The 17,056-nt window shown below is 41.0% G+C and overlaps 1 protein-coding gene across 2 annotated transcripts in view; it reads right to left on the reverse strand.

The window, feature by feature from the left end:
- LOC307252810 (vitamin D3 receptor A) overlaps nt 1–7,448 on the reverse strand; it is a 132,357-nt gene extending 124,909 nt beyond the window's left edge. For both annotated transcript variants that reach the window (XM_080030606.1, XM_080030605.1), the window contains exons 1-2: nt 7,387–7,448; nt 6,211–6,377 (exon numbers count right to left, since the gene is read on the reverse strand). The gene's annotated coding sequence lies outside the window, so the exon portion shown is untranslated. The remainder of the gene's footprint in view (nt 1–6,210; nt 6,378–7,386) is intronic.
- Between the last annotated feature and the right edge of the window lie 9,608 nt (nt 7,449–17,056).

The raw sequence follows: 17,056 nt of genomic DNA on the forward strand, positions 1-17,056 counted from the left end.
GCCACATAAGCCTTTACATTACATATCATTCATGGACCAATTAAAATCGAGATATTACTAGACATTTACGCAGCTTAGGCCAACGTCATTACGTTGGCTATGCTCATTCACGTCGCGTTACCCCCGCGGATTTTTAAGTCAACATTGCAGCTGCTGTGCCGTGCCCGCAGATATTTCAGACTGGAGGAATTTTAACAAATTGGATTATAATTTAAAAAGGAACAGAATGAATAGCAAGAGAAAGGCCTGCGCCAGCCTTGGACGGTGTACAGCAGCAACAGGGACAAACAATGTTCGAGCATTTCAAACGGACAGGTAGCCTACATGAACGGAAGGATGCTAGCTAGCTGTGCTGTCAGTCAGACTGTCACTGGATTACTATCGTCTTGCTTATTTCTACAGCCAGGTCAGATTGGTGAGTCAGAAACTTTTTTGGGGTTTATTTAATAATAAAGTTGGATGAATTGATACCGAGTGCAATCCATTCTGCATTTTATATTCAATTGAGCAGTTGTGTTTTCATTGTTACTGACGGACAAACCTAAGCTCTGCAATGTGGATAAATGGTTACATTCTGATGCTGGACAGGTCCATGGGACATATGTTACTGGTACTTTATCTATTAAGATAAAGTTTATGGAGTGGAGTTGCCATCAGTTATGCTGTAGTCCTACATAATGATGAATGCTGTCTTTTATTTTTAAGTTGAATAGAAGTAGTACCGGTAGTTTGAATCGGCGAAGGTTTGACTTGTTGCCTTACGTTTTTTCGGCCCTCGGTGTGAGGGACGGGTCCGTTAAGTCGATGGATGCGATGTTTAATCATTTAGACCAAACTACAGTAGGCTACGGGCAAACCTGAAGTCACCGTCGTGACATTTCATATACGTCCCGTCTGTGTGTGTGTGTGTGTGTGTGTGTGTGTGTGTGTGTGTGTGAGTGAGTGAGTGAGTGAGTGAGTGAGTGAGTGAGTGAGTGAGTGAGTGAGTGAGTGAGTGAGTGAGTGAGTGAGTGAGTGAGTGAGTGAGTGAGTGAGTGAGTGAGTGAGTGAGTGAAAGAAAGAAAGAAAGAAAGAAAGAAAGAAAGAAAGAAAGAAAGAAAGAAAGAAAGAAAGAAAGAAAGAAAGAAAGAAACTCATTTGAAATCGGCCGTGCGTGCCCGTTTGTTGTTTTTGATTTAGAGAAATCTGGCTTTCAGAACTCAGTGCCTACCCACTCACTGACCTCACCGCACGTCACTGACGATGTTGTTTATCAAGAAGTAATTGAAGCTGATCATGGCTATGCTACTAGTTAGGTTGCCATGGAGACCGAGGCGGAGTAATATTGTTGTGCGACAGTCCAGCCGTGCTTCGGCTCGATTTGAGCACGGTCAAAATGCCTTCGACCAATCAGATTGCTCAGTCGGAACTACCTTCCCAAGCTCCTTTTGTTTACGTCATGTTTGGTTGGGCTACGGGGAGCAGCTAGTGGCTCATATGTCCGCTGCTTTTTGAAAATGCTTTTTTCATCAAATGTGTCAGACATCAGTGTTTTGTATACATTTTATTCATTAGTGAGCGGGTATGCCGTCTTTCAGAACCGTTCATTACCTGCACTAAAGAGAAAAAAAGATGTTTCCTCATTGTCCCCCCCACTTTTGAAAATGCACTCCAGAATGCCTGTTTGTCCCCCCCACTTGTTTAGCCAAATCGACGTCCATGACAATATCAAAAAATACCCGCGTTTATCAGTCATTTAAGAAAAAGGCTAAGGAAGGAAGGCTACTGAATGTAAACTGTCTGCTCATCTAGTCACTTTGAACACATCCCATGATACAAACTGAGTCCAAACTCTAAAAAGGTGTAATGATGTCACTGCACAAACCCCTCAGCAAATTTGAGGCAACACCAACTTCCAAACTTCGCCAACTGAACAAAGACACTGGAAACATTTGACTTAACAGCAGCAAAGTGTGTGTGAGTGTGTTGGACTTGTGCACACACACACATGTATTCCATACTGCCTGGAATTAGCTTATATTTGAAAACGCTGCTGCACCTTGAGGCCCCACCGTGCATCTGTTATCATTTTACAACCTGCCTGTAACTCAGCGGAGAACCAACCCTCCTAAGCACAATGTGCTCCGCTAAGCAGCCCATTACAGAAAAAGGCCCTTTGTATCCCACTGAGGAGAGAGGAACCCCTGGACCAAGGAACACAACACAACAACAGTGACACACTGATGGTCCCTTTCAAGACAAATGGGCTCAACTTCCAGCTTTGCAGCACATTCATGATAGTGTGATAATCTGTGTGATGCTGACAGACAGAAGTTTAGAACGCTGAAAGCATGGAGACAGAAGGTTCCTGGGAGGGAAGTGGTCAGCCAAAGGTGTTATTGCAAGGGTGTAGAATGAACTCACAACGTGGGAGCACAGCTGGAGAATCACTATGTGCCAAAACAAGCGATCATTACAAATAGTGCAATACAAAGACAATGTGGTAAAATACCACAACATGTTCACTAATGAATAAAACATTACCTCTCTAATCTGGTGGTTGTAGCTGCTGACAGTACTTTTTAATCGAGTCAACGCGGCAAAAAAACAGACTAGAACAGCCCCTTCAAATGTACAGTCATGCCCGAAATATATTCATACCCCTGGCAAATTTTGACTTAAAGTTACTTTTATTCAACCAGCAAGCTTTTTCTTGATTGGAAATGACACAGGCTTCTCCCTTAAGATAATAAGACGATGTACAAGAGTCATCATTGTGGAAAAAAATATTTTGCAGCTTTTATTTACATCTGAACAAAAAGTGTCATGTCCAAAATTATTCATACCCTTCTCAATAATCAATAGAAAAAGCCTTTATTGGCTATTACAGCAATAAAACGCTTCCTATAATTGCTGGCCAGCTTTTCGCATGTCTCCATTGGTATTTTTGCCCATTCATCTTAAGCAATGAGTTCCAACTCTTTCAGGTAGGAGGGTCTCCTTGCCATCACCCTAATCTTTAGCTCCCTCCACAGATTCTCAATTGGATTCAAGTCAGGACTCTGGCTTGGCCACTGTAAAACGTTATTGTGTTTGTCCGCTAACCATTTCTTCACCACTTTTGCTGTGTGTTTTGGGTCCTTGTCCTGCTGAAATGTCCAATGGTGCCAAAGGCCAAGTTTCTCTGCAGGCTGCCTGATGTTGTTGTTAAAAATCTTGATATATTGCTCTTTTTTCATGGAGCCGTTTACTGTGATTAGGTTAATTAATTGTAATTTAGTTTCATCTGACCTGAAACAGAAGACCAGAAGTCTTCTTCTTTGTCCAGGTGAGCATTTGTAAAAGCCAAGCGGGCTTTTGTGAGCCTTATCTGGAGAAGTGGCATCCTCCTTGTTCTGCGTCCAAGGAACCCAGCAGTGTGCAGTGTCCGTTGGATTGTCTGCCTTGAGACGTTGCCTCCAGCAGAGCCAAGATTAACCAGGGTGGCCTTGGTGGTGATCCTGGGATTATTTTTCACCGATTTCACTATCCTCCTGGCCAGTACAGGTGTAACTTTGGGCTTCCAACCACGTCCTCTGAGATTTCCCACAATGCGGCACTGCTTGTATTTTTTAATTATACGACAACGACACAAAACACACAGCAAAAGTGGTGAAGAAATGGTTAGCGGACAAACACATTAACGTTTTACAGTGACCAAGCGTCCTGACTTGAATCCAATTGAGAATCTGTGGAGGGAGCTAAAGATCAGGGTGATGGCAGTGAGACCCTCCAAAATGAAAGAGTTGGAGCTCATTGCTTAAGATGAATGGGCAAAAATACCTATGGAGACATGCGAAAAAACTGGCCAGCAATTATAGGAAGTGTTTGATTGCCAATAAAGGCTTTTTCTATTGATTATTGAGAAGGTTATGAATAATTTTGGACATGACACTTTTTGTTCAAATGTAAATAAAAGCTGAAAAATATTTTTTTCCACAATGATGCCTCTTGTGCATTGTCTTATTATCTTCTGGGAGAAGCCGGTGTCATTTCCAATAAAGAAAAAGCTTGCTGGTTGAATAAAAGTAACTTTAAGTCAAAATTTGCCAGGGTTATGAATAATTTCAGGCATGACTGTAGCTCAGCACTGCAAACACAGGAGTGCTATTATTATTATGTTTTTGAATAATATACTTCAAGTCCAAGCAGAACACCAGAAAGATTGCAGGAAATTATAGTACAAAAACTGTTTAAAGTTGAATCAAAAAGCGGTTTAATTCCTCTTTTATGAAATGATGATCAGTTCTTAAAGGCCTACTTCACCGGTTGGAATATGAAGGTGTATTGAACTCTGAGATCCTATTTAGTATAAATGTGCAAAAAATTATTAAATCGGATCATCTTAGCCTGAGAAAAGGCAGAAAGAGTGTTTTATGGTCTCACTGTCTTACCCTACAGTTTCCTTCTTGTGACATCACAGTAAGGGTTATATTAACAGGACAGCTGGGCTAAGGGAAGACTGAGGGAAGAAAAACCTCATTCATTATATTATAATAGTTAATTTATAATGATAGAACGCTGGTTCCGTATGGGTGAAGTATTCCTTTAAGTGTTTGTTCAGCTTCAAAGTAAAGCCCACAAGCTGAAAATCACCACAACTTACACTTAAAAGAGAGCCAATCACTACTGAGGATGAGCGTGTTCCACCTTCACACAAATGACATCACAGCAAGACAGTTTAGTCTTCTACTGTATAAGTGATGAATGGAATTTCAATCTTGATGATTATATTAAAATAATACATATGCAGCCAGCAATATAAAATAGAAGGTGAGAAAACTGCAGGTGAATAGAAAAAAAAAATCAAAATCAGAAATTTTAGAATAAAGATGCAAATTTGGCAATATCTAACTAATTATGCGTACATTTGCATCTCTTTAGAAAAAATGTTTTATGTTGGATAAAGCCAGAGTTAAAATCTTTATTTAATTTGTTATAACATAAGTGTTTAGATTTTGGATACAGCCTTTTTTTAATTTCATAAATGAAAAAAGACTGTGGACAGTATGAAAAAAGCATATATTTTTAATATAAGAAGAAAATTTATCAAATCAGACAATTAACAAGATATGAACAAATCATTATGTAATAACCCTCCAACTAGGGCTAAGAATGTTTATGTCAAGTTAAGTTGATGTAAGTGCTTTAGAATTGGAATTGGATTTCTGGTTTGAAGTATTGAAAAAGACAAACTAATGTTGAGAGATAATGGTCGTTCAACATGTTTTTTTAATAGGAGAAATATACAGACGCAAACAGACAAGATTAAGTCAAATAAACACCTAAATGCACATTGGACAATTTAATTTACACTACTATGAAAGAAGACATGTTATGGAAGATAAATAGACAAATCTCAATATTGACCAGTCCTTGAGAAACTATGTTTTTGCCTGCAGGGTCTTGCCTAAAATAACTTTCCAACATACTGTCCACAGTGTCCTGTGTGTGTGCTTCCTTTAGAGTCACAACACAACAACTTGTTGTTGTGTTGTGTTGTGTACCATGCTCATATGTCCCTTTGTCTGCCTGCACAGAGGAGCAGCCTCCTCCACATCACACAAGGATCTACTCTCAACACCTCCAAATGCACGTCATCTTCCTATCCAATCCAAAAACTCACGTTAATTCACTGCAGCATTAGAATATCCTCTGTGTGTGTGTGTGTGTGTGTGTGTGTGTGTGTGTGTGTGTGTGTGTGTGTGTGTGTGTGTGTGTGTGTGTGTGTGTGTGTGTGTGTGTGTGTGTGTGTGTGTGTGTGTGTGTGTGTGTGTGTGTGTGTGTGTTTTCCTATCGGCTGCTTTGGAATAGCGCAGTGGCCCTGCTGCAGGCAAGCACACGCGCACGAACACGCGCGCGCACACACACACACACACACACAGCCATACACATGTGGAATGTGGAGGGAAGCACCGACCCGCCTTTAACAATAACACTACACACACAAAACAGAACCGGACCGAGGCTGCTTGCAGGAGAAAGTTGGGCTGAAATGCGAAACGAATCCGCGGCGTGAAATGCCATGTGCTGGCCTCCCTGCTCGTAAAAGCGCTATAGCGAGGAAACAAAGACCAGAGCTGCAAGATCGTTTTTTTGATGTGTTCATGTGCAGCGGCCAGTTCATATCATTACATGCAAACCAAGTGTTGCGTTTCTATCACAAAGTCAAGCTATAGTGTGAACTCTTACCTGGTGTGGCATAGCAACCTTCACTTTGTGCGGTGGGCCCCCAAATGTTGAAGCCAGGATTCCCAAAAACAATTCGGAGCCAGTGGAATTGAAGGCGGCCTATTTTTTTATTTTTTTTTTAAGAAATTCCCACACGCTGGAAACTTTTCCACCGTCCAAAAACAAAACTGTTAACACAAGAGCAGAGGAGGAGTGATCAGGCAGGGGGCTGTGTGTATGAAACGGTCAGTCGGGGCGCTGCTGTGTGTGTGTGTTGGGTAACGTTAGAGCCCCGCTATGACGTACCGTTATTTCTTGCAATGGACACACAGTGACGCTGGACGTCATTCAATAAATCTGGCTATTCAATAGTTGCCTCGCGCAAGCTGAGAACATGGCTTTTAGAACGTTCCGCGAGTCGCTCTTGACTGGGAATTGTGGGTTGGGGCATTAGGGGGTTAGTCTACATGCATAAATAAGGCATTTTCATTCAAACAAAACAAAACGTGTAGTTTTATAATTAAAACTGTTCGAACTACTGCTTGTACCCAACGGGGGACCAACAGCAGAGTCATCATTTAACATGTTGGTGAGAGAGGCACTGGGCTGCCGTGGGTTGTCTATGGGCTCTATTTCAAACAGAGGAGTGGACCATGAACATTTATGATAGGCTACCTGAAATCATGTCACTGGCTTTTTAAATGTGTCAGCACGAACGGACACATTAAAGAATATGTAAAAATGTAAATGAACAGAGAATGCCCACCGTCCCTACGCAGAGCATGTTGGCCGTGCTCGGACACTGGCTGACAAGAAACGTCAGCAGCAGCAGTTAGGCTACAACACTTGGGAAACATGTCCTTTAACGTTCACACACCGCGGAGAGGTTGTGGTCCATTAGCGGAGCGACTGTGAAATGGCCTCTCTCATTTTACAATGACAGTACGCACAGGCTGAGTGAGTAGCCTACATTGTTTGTGTCGGCGGCATGTCAAAATATCGCAGCCCGCTACAGAGCAATAACAACAGCTACGTTGCAGCTACGCAGCACACTTTACTAGCATGTATAGCGCGTGCGCCCCGCTCGGCCCGAAAGCACTTATCAGCAAAACCAAAGGTGAAAAGGCTCAACTATAATGCTATTGTTCCACTAAACGGGACATTCCGAAAGCTACGGGAAACAACAAACCGACTTACATTAGTCCATGCGAAGAGAAACGTCGGAACTCACACACTCTGTTAGTCCAGTTCTTTAGATCTGTATCAACATAGATGGACTGTACTCATAGTCCCGCCCCCCACGGTTGAGCAGTCAGGCATATCTATACATATATATAATCCGCCCCCGTGGCCAATCACAGCGCTCCCCTCTGGGATAGTGTCTTCTCCCATTGGTCGAGAAGACTATCAGTCTCGGCCTGTGGCACCAGCTGTCTCCTTACCATATAGGGGTGTGTCCTGACGTAGTAGACAGCCCAACACTGGCGAGTGTAAACGATTCGTCGAGGGAAACATAATTGTAGTAAATTAAACAAATTAAAGCACAGCCTAAAAAATAAATCTTAAAGAATATATATTCTGGAGCATTAGCCTGCATTGATAGAGAGTTCAGTGGACAGATGGTGTCACAACAAATGCAATTCTTTCCTCATACAGGTATGTCCAAATTTAAGTTTTAGCAATGTTACATTTTTGCATTACTATACTTTGTAACTCCATATTTCTTGTCATGAATGATGTATGATTTACCTATGCCATATATATACATAATATATGGACTTGGGTTCCATCCTCCTCCTCTGCATCTCGCTGTCTTGGAAACTAGTGGTAACTGATAGTGCACACATACCAAGAACACAAGAAGTGAAAAACGTTTTGACTGACCCACTAGCCATGTTGGTCTGTGTCCAAAGTGTAGGAGTAATGGCAGAGCTCAGTTTGTCAACATAGAATCCAGTGAGAATGTCAGGGCCCTGAGGTGGTATGATATTTCACCGGTGGGAGTTTTTTAATATAGCATTTCAATCACCACATTAAACCCTATGTCATTAGGAGTTATTCTCTTCTTATATCCAACCCACGACACCATCATGTCAATCAGGCAATTTGGCTTTGACAGAAGTAGGCGTACCCAACTTAAGAACTGGTCCATGTTGGTGACACTCCAGTAACTTATCCATAACTTGCTGTATGTTTTCAGGCAATGATAGGCAACTGGATAGGCAGCCTTAGCCCCTCTCTGACAGACCACACTATAGCTCCTTTCTGCCAGGTGGAAAAAAGGCAACTTGAAGCCGGCTTATTGGCTTTGAGTTCTCTGTGAAAGGATTAGGGTTTTTTTTTACAAAGTTTCAGTTTGCTTTCTGTGCTGTGCTAAAAGAGCCTTTTAAAAAGCCATTCTTTGTTTTCCTCATGTGATGTATTACATTATTTTTCATTTTCTCACCAAAATAAAACAAGTATTTATCGGTTTTACTGTGGTGGCTGATGTCCAAGAGTCAGTTAACCCTGGACAAAAAAAAATAAAATTACTAGACTTGAGATTTAGGGCGAAATCACCCTCTCTGTGTCTTTCCTTTACATATTAGAGGAATAGGCCGGATGCCCTGGTTGTAAAATGAACTAATTGAGGGTAATTTACCGGCTGGTGGCTAGTTATACTGTATCTGTCAAACCTAAAAAGTCATGAACAAGTGCATGATGGTCATAGTCAATATGTGCCTATACCAAGAGACGTCCTAGCTTTAGAAAAGCAACTCAAATACATTTGTAAATCCCATTTTAAAAGACATGGCTTTGCAGCTAACACCTGACCGTCAGCTAGTGATTCTGTTACAAAAAATTTAAATAAATTTCTGTTAATGAACATCACACACGTTTTACAATTTTACATCTGAGCATAAATCAATGCTGCCTCTCTACGTTATTGCAGTCAGAATATACAAAAAGAGCCTGTAACTGTGTGGTGAGTACATATACAGTCTATTTACTTTCACGTGTGTGTGTGTGTGTGTGTGTGTGTGTGTGTGTGTGTGTGTGTGTGTGTGTGTCTGCTTGTGTGTGTGTGTGTGTGTGCCTGCTTGTGTGTGTGTGTGTGTGTGTGTCTGCTTGTGTGTGTGTGTGTGTGTGTGTGCGCATGCGTGAGTGTGTGTTCGTGTGTGTGTGTGTGTCTGTGCGTGCATGATATTTTCCCCTTGCAGCCTGCCTGTGTGTGCATGTGCTGGAATCTAGGCCATCCCTTGTGGCTTTGTGTCTGAGAGGCGGATCAGTCTATATGAGGGGCAGCCAGGCATATGGGCGTGTTTATGTGGGGGGCATGCGCACACAGGACTTCATTTTCCTCTGTGTTTGTGTATGTGTGTGTGTGTGTGTGTGTGTGTGTGTGTGTGTGTGTGTGTGTGTGTGTGTGTGTGTGTGTGTGAGAGAGAGAGACAGAGAGAAAGAGCATACACTGTATGAGGTGCCGGTGTAGCAAGGGTTTCCACTGTGCAAATACACTACAGCGTAATAGGAACAGGAGACACTCTTACTTAAATTGTGTGCGCGCGCACACACACACACACACACACACACACACACACACTCTCTCTCTCTCTCTCTCTCCCTCTTTCCATACCTCTCTCTTCTTCCTCACTGTCTTCCTTCCTAGGAACTCACAATGGCTCCAAACCAACACCCACATACACACATACACACACACACTCTCTCTCTCTCTCTCTATCGCTCTCTCTTTCTCTCTCTCTCTCTCTCCCTCTCCAACTCTAAGGGTGAGTCTAGGAAACAGCTGGAAAAGCAAATAGTCTCAGTGAGGCCGAGCCCTGGCCCCGACTGGCTCGCTCACACATGACTGGACTTTCACTTGGGATGAATGCGGCCCTCACACTGGTTTTTCAGCTGCAGTCAAAAAAAAGGCACAAGGAGTCAGTGCAATTTGCAAGCGAGCCGTCGGCAAACACACTTTCTGACGATCTCTGGCAGTGTGCGGCGAGGAGAGATTTACGGCAGCGTCACTACTAGTCGTGTGCTGCAAGTTCCTCTGGGATATTTAGTCAGCCGAGGCCACACAGAGGGAGGATCACACAGTCTGGGGAGAGGGGGACGGGGAAGGGGGGGTTGACTATCCACCAGGGCCGTCCCTCTGTCCACATTCTACACTCCTAAACAATGTGGTCACCAGTCTCCAACATCAATAAAGTCGACCCTGTTCACAAGATATGTTGCTGCCGGCTTTCATTCCAATCAGACGTGAGGGGAATTTGATAGCTGACCGAAAAAAAATGGAACATGGGGTCAAGAGGTCAGCAAAATACTACTGTACATTCCCTGTAGCCTAGTATGGTGAGATCAGCCTTGTCTCAAGCAATCCACAATGTGTCATTTCATTCAGTTTCATATCAATCCAGCCCATTACAAAATGTGCATGTAATCCATACTGGAACACTCCATAACATTACATCAAATCTTATGGATTTTAATTTAAAGGGGTCTATGTCATCTGGAAACACTGCTTAACCATAGGTACAGGGAATGTAGCATGGTCCAATCCCTGTAGGGAGGAGTCCAGTCAAAACATGACCGGGCTAATCAGTAGTAGTAGAAAGTAGTAGAAAACTTTATTGTCCCCGTGGGGCAGTTGGGTTTGCGGCACAGTCGCACTTCATGACATGACATCAGACAAATGACACAAACAGATAGTCCATACATCAGACACTGACAGACATAACATGAAGAACATACATTACACACTACAATGCACTATACACCTTTGGACATGACCAGGCCAGCTGGACATAGCTTATTTTGACTGATTTAAGGCATCACATTAGGACCTAATGTACGTCCTTTATAGCGGAAGGCAGCTTCAGATTGGTATAGACGTCAATCAAGCCTCCAGTCAGACCGGGCCCACCTCACTTTCTGTTCTTTGAGGCTAGATTGAGGACTACATCAACCAATCAGAAGCAGGCTTCCACTATAAGGGACAAACCCTGCGCTCCAAATCACATACTTTTTCTTTTTACTACACTACATACTTAAGTACAGAAGAGTTTTAGGGCCACCAGAGAGAAAAAAAATCAGATAAGGAAGCTTTTTTTTCATTATGTCGAGAAATGTCAAGAAAAAAGACAAATACTGTAAATTGCTATTGGAGTTACTGGGGCATTTCTGTAATTTTAGCATACTACAATTGACGTGCATGAATTGGGACAACCTAAATCTTTTTCTGGCATACTAATTGTAGAGAAGTATGGGGATTGGAATGCAGGAAAACTTTGTCAGAACACAGGCTCTGATTGGCCCGGTCATTAATTTAACCAGTTCCTCCCCACAGAGATTGGAGAATGTCCAGACTGATCTGCTGGAGAGGAACAAATATGAAGCTGGTTAGATCATTCCCTGTACCGATGGTTAAGCAGTGTTTCCTCTAGATTTGATGTTGTGATGTTATGGAGTGTTCCAGTATGGATTTCATGTACATTTGGAATTGGACTATGAAACTGAAATAAATGTGCACATTGTGGATTGCGTGATTTTATCCCTTTTGATGTTTTCGCTCCATCCATTCAGGAAAACACTTTTTTTTTAAATTACTTTGTAAGTAAAGATAATAAGGACGTGACCTCTCATGACTAGGAGAGTACACATGAACATGTTCTCTTTTATAGCATCCAACATTCCATGTGCACATTCCACTTGTACTTATTCACTTCTTACTGTGTATTGCTGCAGGCGGGAATACATCAAAAAGACATAACATGTGTTGGGCAGGTTTGAAGTATGTGGCCGTAATTGGAACGTGGCATATAACGGAAAGAGAGGCACGCTACCATCACATGTAATTCCATCAGCCATAGGCGTGAATAGGGTGTGTATGGTCATATCCGCGCGAAAGGCCGCGATTTGCAGTAAATAAATGTCCACATGTGTCTCCAAGTGTCTCTGTAGGCTAAATCAAGCAAGTAGACTAATAATAACATTAATGAACTTTACATTGTATCAAAGTGTCATTTATTCAGTGTTGTCCCATGGAAAGATATAATGAAATAGTTGAAGAAATGTGAGGGGTGTACTCACTTTTGTGAGATACTGTAAGTCTCCACCTTTATTGGGCAGTCTTCTGTCTGGCATGGGCTTCTCTATATAGGCTACTCATCTACTTTTGAAGTGTATAATTGTAACTCAGTTCAAAGAGTACTGGCTGTAAATAAACTCTGTTTTTACCTAAAAAGAGCTAGGCTAACAAAAACGCTTATTTATGGTGATCAGAGCTGTTTCAAGTATTATCTATAATATTTTAGATCAACTCACCCTCTTGGTGAAATAAAATGTTCACTATTGGGCGCTAATACCATAGATATCTATGGTTTATACAGTAATACACTGATGCATAAGCAATAATACGGTACCCTGCCCGATTCATATTCTCATCATTAACTTGACAGAGATAGTAACAAATACTTCACTAGTAAAGGTGGAAGATACATTTGATTAAGAAAACAATTTATTACTGCAATCTGACAGACATTAAGATTAGTTTACATACATCAGAAGTCTCAAGTTTTGAACTTGTGTAGATAGGAGGTTTTGAATTTAAACATATTCCCGGCGAACGTTATAGGAGGTTTTTTTCATGTGACTTTTCTGTCACAATGAAGGGCGGGAAAATGTTGCAAAACTACTGAAGAGGAGCAGCCTTCCTTGTTCTCATCATTTAAAGAAAAAATGCAGATAGGAGGTTTTGCTTTTCGGCCATCGATATATAGGGGAGAGTGGCCTAAGTTGTGCAACCTTTCACTCAAAGTGACTTTAAAGTAAGGCCTTGACAGTAAAGTCTCCAACTCAAATATGTACATATATTTCAGGGTGTTGTGCATCCCTGGCAATAAAAACGTTGGATCTGGAAATAAACTGTTGAAGAAATATAGCTTTCGGAAAAAAAAGTTGCCTTGATGCACAACTTGCCCCCGGTGTGGTGTAAGTTGTGCGGTTGGAGAGAATACCATGGGGTGAATTGTGCCATTGATATATATCTCATAAACTGTAATGCAAGACAAATCCATTAGACAATCACTTATTTTAGGTGTATTTAAAGTAAATAAAGTAAATAGTTGACAAAGATTGAAGGACAATTATCTTAAACAAGGCCTAGCAGATCTAATGGTTTTACCTGCAAAGCTCACAATGACAAAGTCACCATCATCATCTTTCTGGCCATCTGAACTCTCAGTGGTGTCGTTAAGTGGAATTGAGATGTCACTCTCTTCTGAGCTACTGTAGACAATCACTTTCTTTTGGTGACCAGCATATATAGCCATGCCACTGGCACAACTCTCAGAAATGTACTTTGCACTAGTTTCTCCGTGCTTGTGGAACCAACTGCCACCTGACAAATGTGATTCCCCTACATTTCTGCCTTTAAATCAAGGCTCAAAACCCATATGTACAACCTGGTGTTTCCTCCCCATTAACTATCTTACCTCTGCACTACTATCTGTGTTTATGTGGATGTATGGGCTTTACGTCTTTTATTTTGGTTATTGTTATTTTACCTTCATTGTTTACCTACTGAATGCACTATGTACAGCACTTTGGACAGTGCAAACTGTCATAAATGTGCTTTTATAAATACATTTTACTTACTTACTTACTTACTTACTTACTTACTTACTTACTTACTTACTTACTTACTTACTTACTTACTTACTTACTTACTTACTTACTTACAGTATAACTCACTCAGGCCCTTTGGCACAAATCACCCCAATCCCAGAAATTTGGATAATAAGCATGATGCAGCAATTTAGGGCTGACATCGTGCTAACTGTATAGACTCACAATGTAGCATACCAAAGCACTAAAACATGTGTCAAATGTTTTCAAACTTGTCTATAATTGTTCAGACACAATAATCAAAAAACCTTGATCATGGAAATTTTACTTTGAAAGGCAAAACAAATGGATGGCTCTTCTTAAATATGTGGTCACATTTCCAATTTCTTCCACGGTTTTCTAGAAACAAGGGGTGGCACAACTTCCAAAATGCACAACTTAGGCCACTCTCCCCTATATATATATATATATATATTTTATATATATATATATATATATATATATATATATATGTGTGTGTGTGTGTGTGTGTGTGTGTGTGTCCGTCAATGTCCAAAGCCAGGCAAATAATCAAATAAAGGTTGTTTGTCAAAAGAAGTTGTGGGAGAATTGTCAGTGATTCTGGAGAATCTGCTCGATGTCAAAATCACTCTTTGTCACAATCAGTGAATATCTCCTCACTATCCGCTAGCCTGTCCGCACAGGGCCCCCTTTGTTTACACACCCCTTAATTACATACCAGTTTACACAGCCTAGGCTGTGCATTAAATACACTTTTCAGGGCACAGTATGGACAGGCAGGGCCGCCCATAAGGGGTAGAAAGTGGGAAGGCTTTCTAGGGCCCAGCCACTTGGGGGGCCCATGGTCTTTGGAAGCCAAGAACCTAACTAAGCTAAACTTTATTTTTTGATTTTTTGATATTTATGTCAATATCTATTCTAAGTTGGGTGTTTACACAGAGCCGCGGCTCCGCTTACGGCCATTTAAAAAGCAGTAGAAAAGCAGAAATTTTCAAAATGTTTCAGATTGAGCACAGCGGAGTGTAACTGTTTAAAACATAATCCATCCTATAAACCCTTTATGTGCCAAATGGTGACAAGATTGGGTTTTGATATTAAACAGTTTTGGCTGGATTATATTTCCTGAGTCGTTCCTGCTCACGGAAAACACATGTAGGCCTACCTGCTACTTATGTCTGGGTGTCGTTGTGAAAAGTATTTGGACCCCATGAAAAAACAGGTTGGGTACCTTTTGTAGTTCTTCTACATTCTTATAAACAGGACAGGCTAGTTACTCTGTAATTTTCCTGAGTCTACAAACAGGTTTAAATTCTCTCTCCACATAACGTAATTTTTTGTGAAAAAGAATTTTCCTTTGGGGACTATACCTTCTAAAGGCTTTGACATAAGTCTTCAGGTTGACACGACCAGCCAAGTCTGACCAGTTTTTCAGAAACCTGGCTAATTGACCAACCAGGCGGGTCGTACCACAATGAAGCTGACGAGCAGCATCATCCTGTTTTAATTATTGCCGTAACCACCAAGGTCCTGCTTTCTGTATTGTTTCTAAAAATTTAAAATTTAAATAGACTTAAAAAAGTTCTTGATGCAAAGAAAGACATAAGGCACAAAGAAGTTGGAAATAATTGAAGGAACAGATTTGAGTTCAAAGATTAAGACCTTTTTTTGTAATGATTTCAGTGCTTTTGCAGTGATGAGAGGAGAATGAACTAAGCCTAAATGTTGCAACCAACTTTATAGTTTTGAGGGTAGGTTGGTTTGGTTATTCATGTAGAGAACCGCCTTTTTTCATTTGTGTGTGAAGAATTTGTTGTTGATGTTGTTTTTTAAGTGTTATTTATTTCAACAATACCACCAACAGATTTCAAATGATTTAATGTCATGTGCAGAAATACAAAAAAGTGCAATATTTGGTGCAGTCAATTAGTGTAAATGTATCTTACCAGAGTGGTGGCCGCATGCGGCTCTTTGCCCAGCTTCGTGCGGCTCTTCAGTTCATATCAAATGATGTGATTATAATTATTTTTCTTTTTTTATATATACTTTTTTTTGTGTGTGGGCCTATGTGTGTGCATGTTCGCAAACGTTTCATGCGGCTCTTACGTTCGTTTTACATGTTGTCTATTATTTCATTTTTTATTTTATTAATGTGTAGGCCCTATGTGTATGCCTGTTCGCAAATGTTTAATTGAGGACGCAACATAACGTTCGCAAACGTTTGGTGCGGACGCAACATAAAACTGCCCGCTCAGCTTGGAGGGAGGTTTTCCGTGAGTAAACTATTTGTGTCAAGTTCGCTCCGAAACAGAGTGGGAGAGTTCATATTTTTTGTTGAACGTTATGGCAGGCCATTCTGCCTTATATGCCAGGTGTCATTTGCGCATTTCAAGGCTTCAAATCTTCGGCGCCACTTCAGCTCTCTCCATGCTAAAAGTAAGTCCCACAAAGCAACATGCATAGTAAGAGAAAAACGCTATTTTAAATTGTTATATTTTTGTTTGTGGACTTGGTTGAACTGAGAGTTTGTGTGTGAGGCAGTGCACACAATGTTCATTGTTGAAAATGACTGCCCTGTCGTCTTTAGTACTGTAGGAGTCCAGTTCTGTCATTATCACAGGGGCGGCCTTAACGATCTGGGGGCCTTTTTTTTTTTTTTTTATAAATAATGCTTGTGCATGCATGTGCAAGCTCCCCGCGAAAATAAAAACGCCCCCCCCCCCTGAAATCTTACTGGCCACCCCAGTGCCATCCCCCCCCCCCCCCCCCCCCCAGTTCAAATGTTATTTTTTATTTTCATTTAATTTTTTTAATTTAATTTTTTTCCTGATATGTATCCTAGTTCAGAGATGATATGTTTTTTTTTTTTCTTTCTTAACTTTTTTTGATAGGTAGTTGCCAAGTTCATCACACAAACACTCCAATCCACTGATATGAGATCAGTTTGCAATTTTCAATTACTAAATTAATGGTAGGACTGTGGCCTGTGTCTCTGACTGGTTGGCCACCCCTGAACTAGTAGCATAGAAAACGTGCAAATTGTGAAAAAACTGTTTGCTTTAGTGAATACTAAAGAAGAACAATGTCTCTGTGTGAACTGATTATTTTGTAGAGATCTGTTGATCTGTTAAACAATTGTGTGAGTGTCAGGGAATCGAAATAGATTGGTAGGTATGCTGGGCTAAGTCAGAAATGTGCTACTATTTTAAAATAATAATGAGCCCTTGCTCCCCTAACT

Source organism: Ammodytes marinus, assembly GCF_949987685.1.
Source record: "Ammodytes marinus genome assembly, chromosome: 7".
NCBI lineage: Eukaryota > Metazoa > Chordata > Actinopteri > Uranoscopiformes > Ammodytidae > Ammodytes > Ammodytes marinus.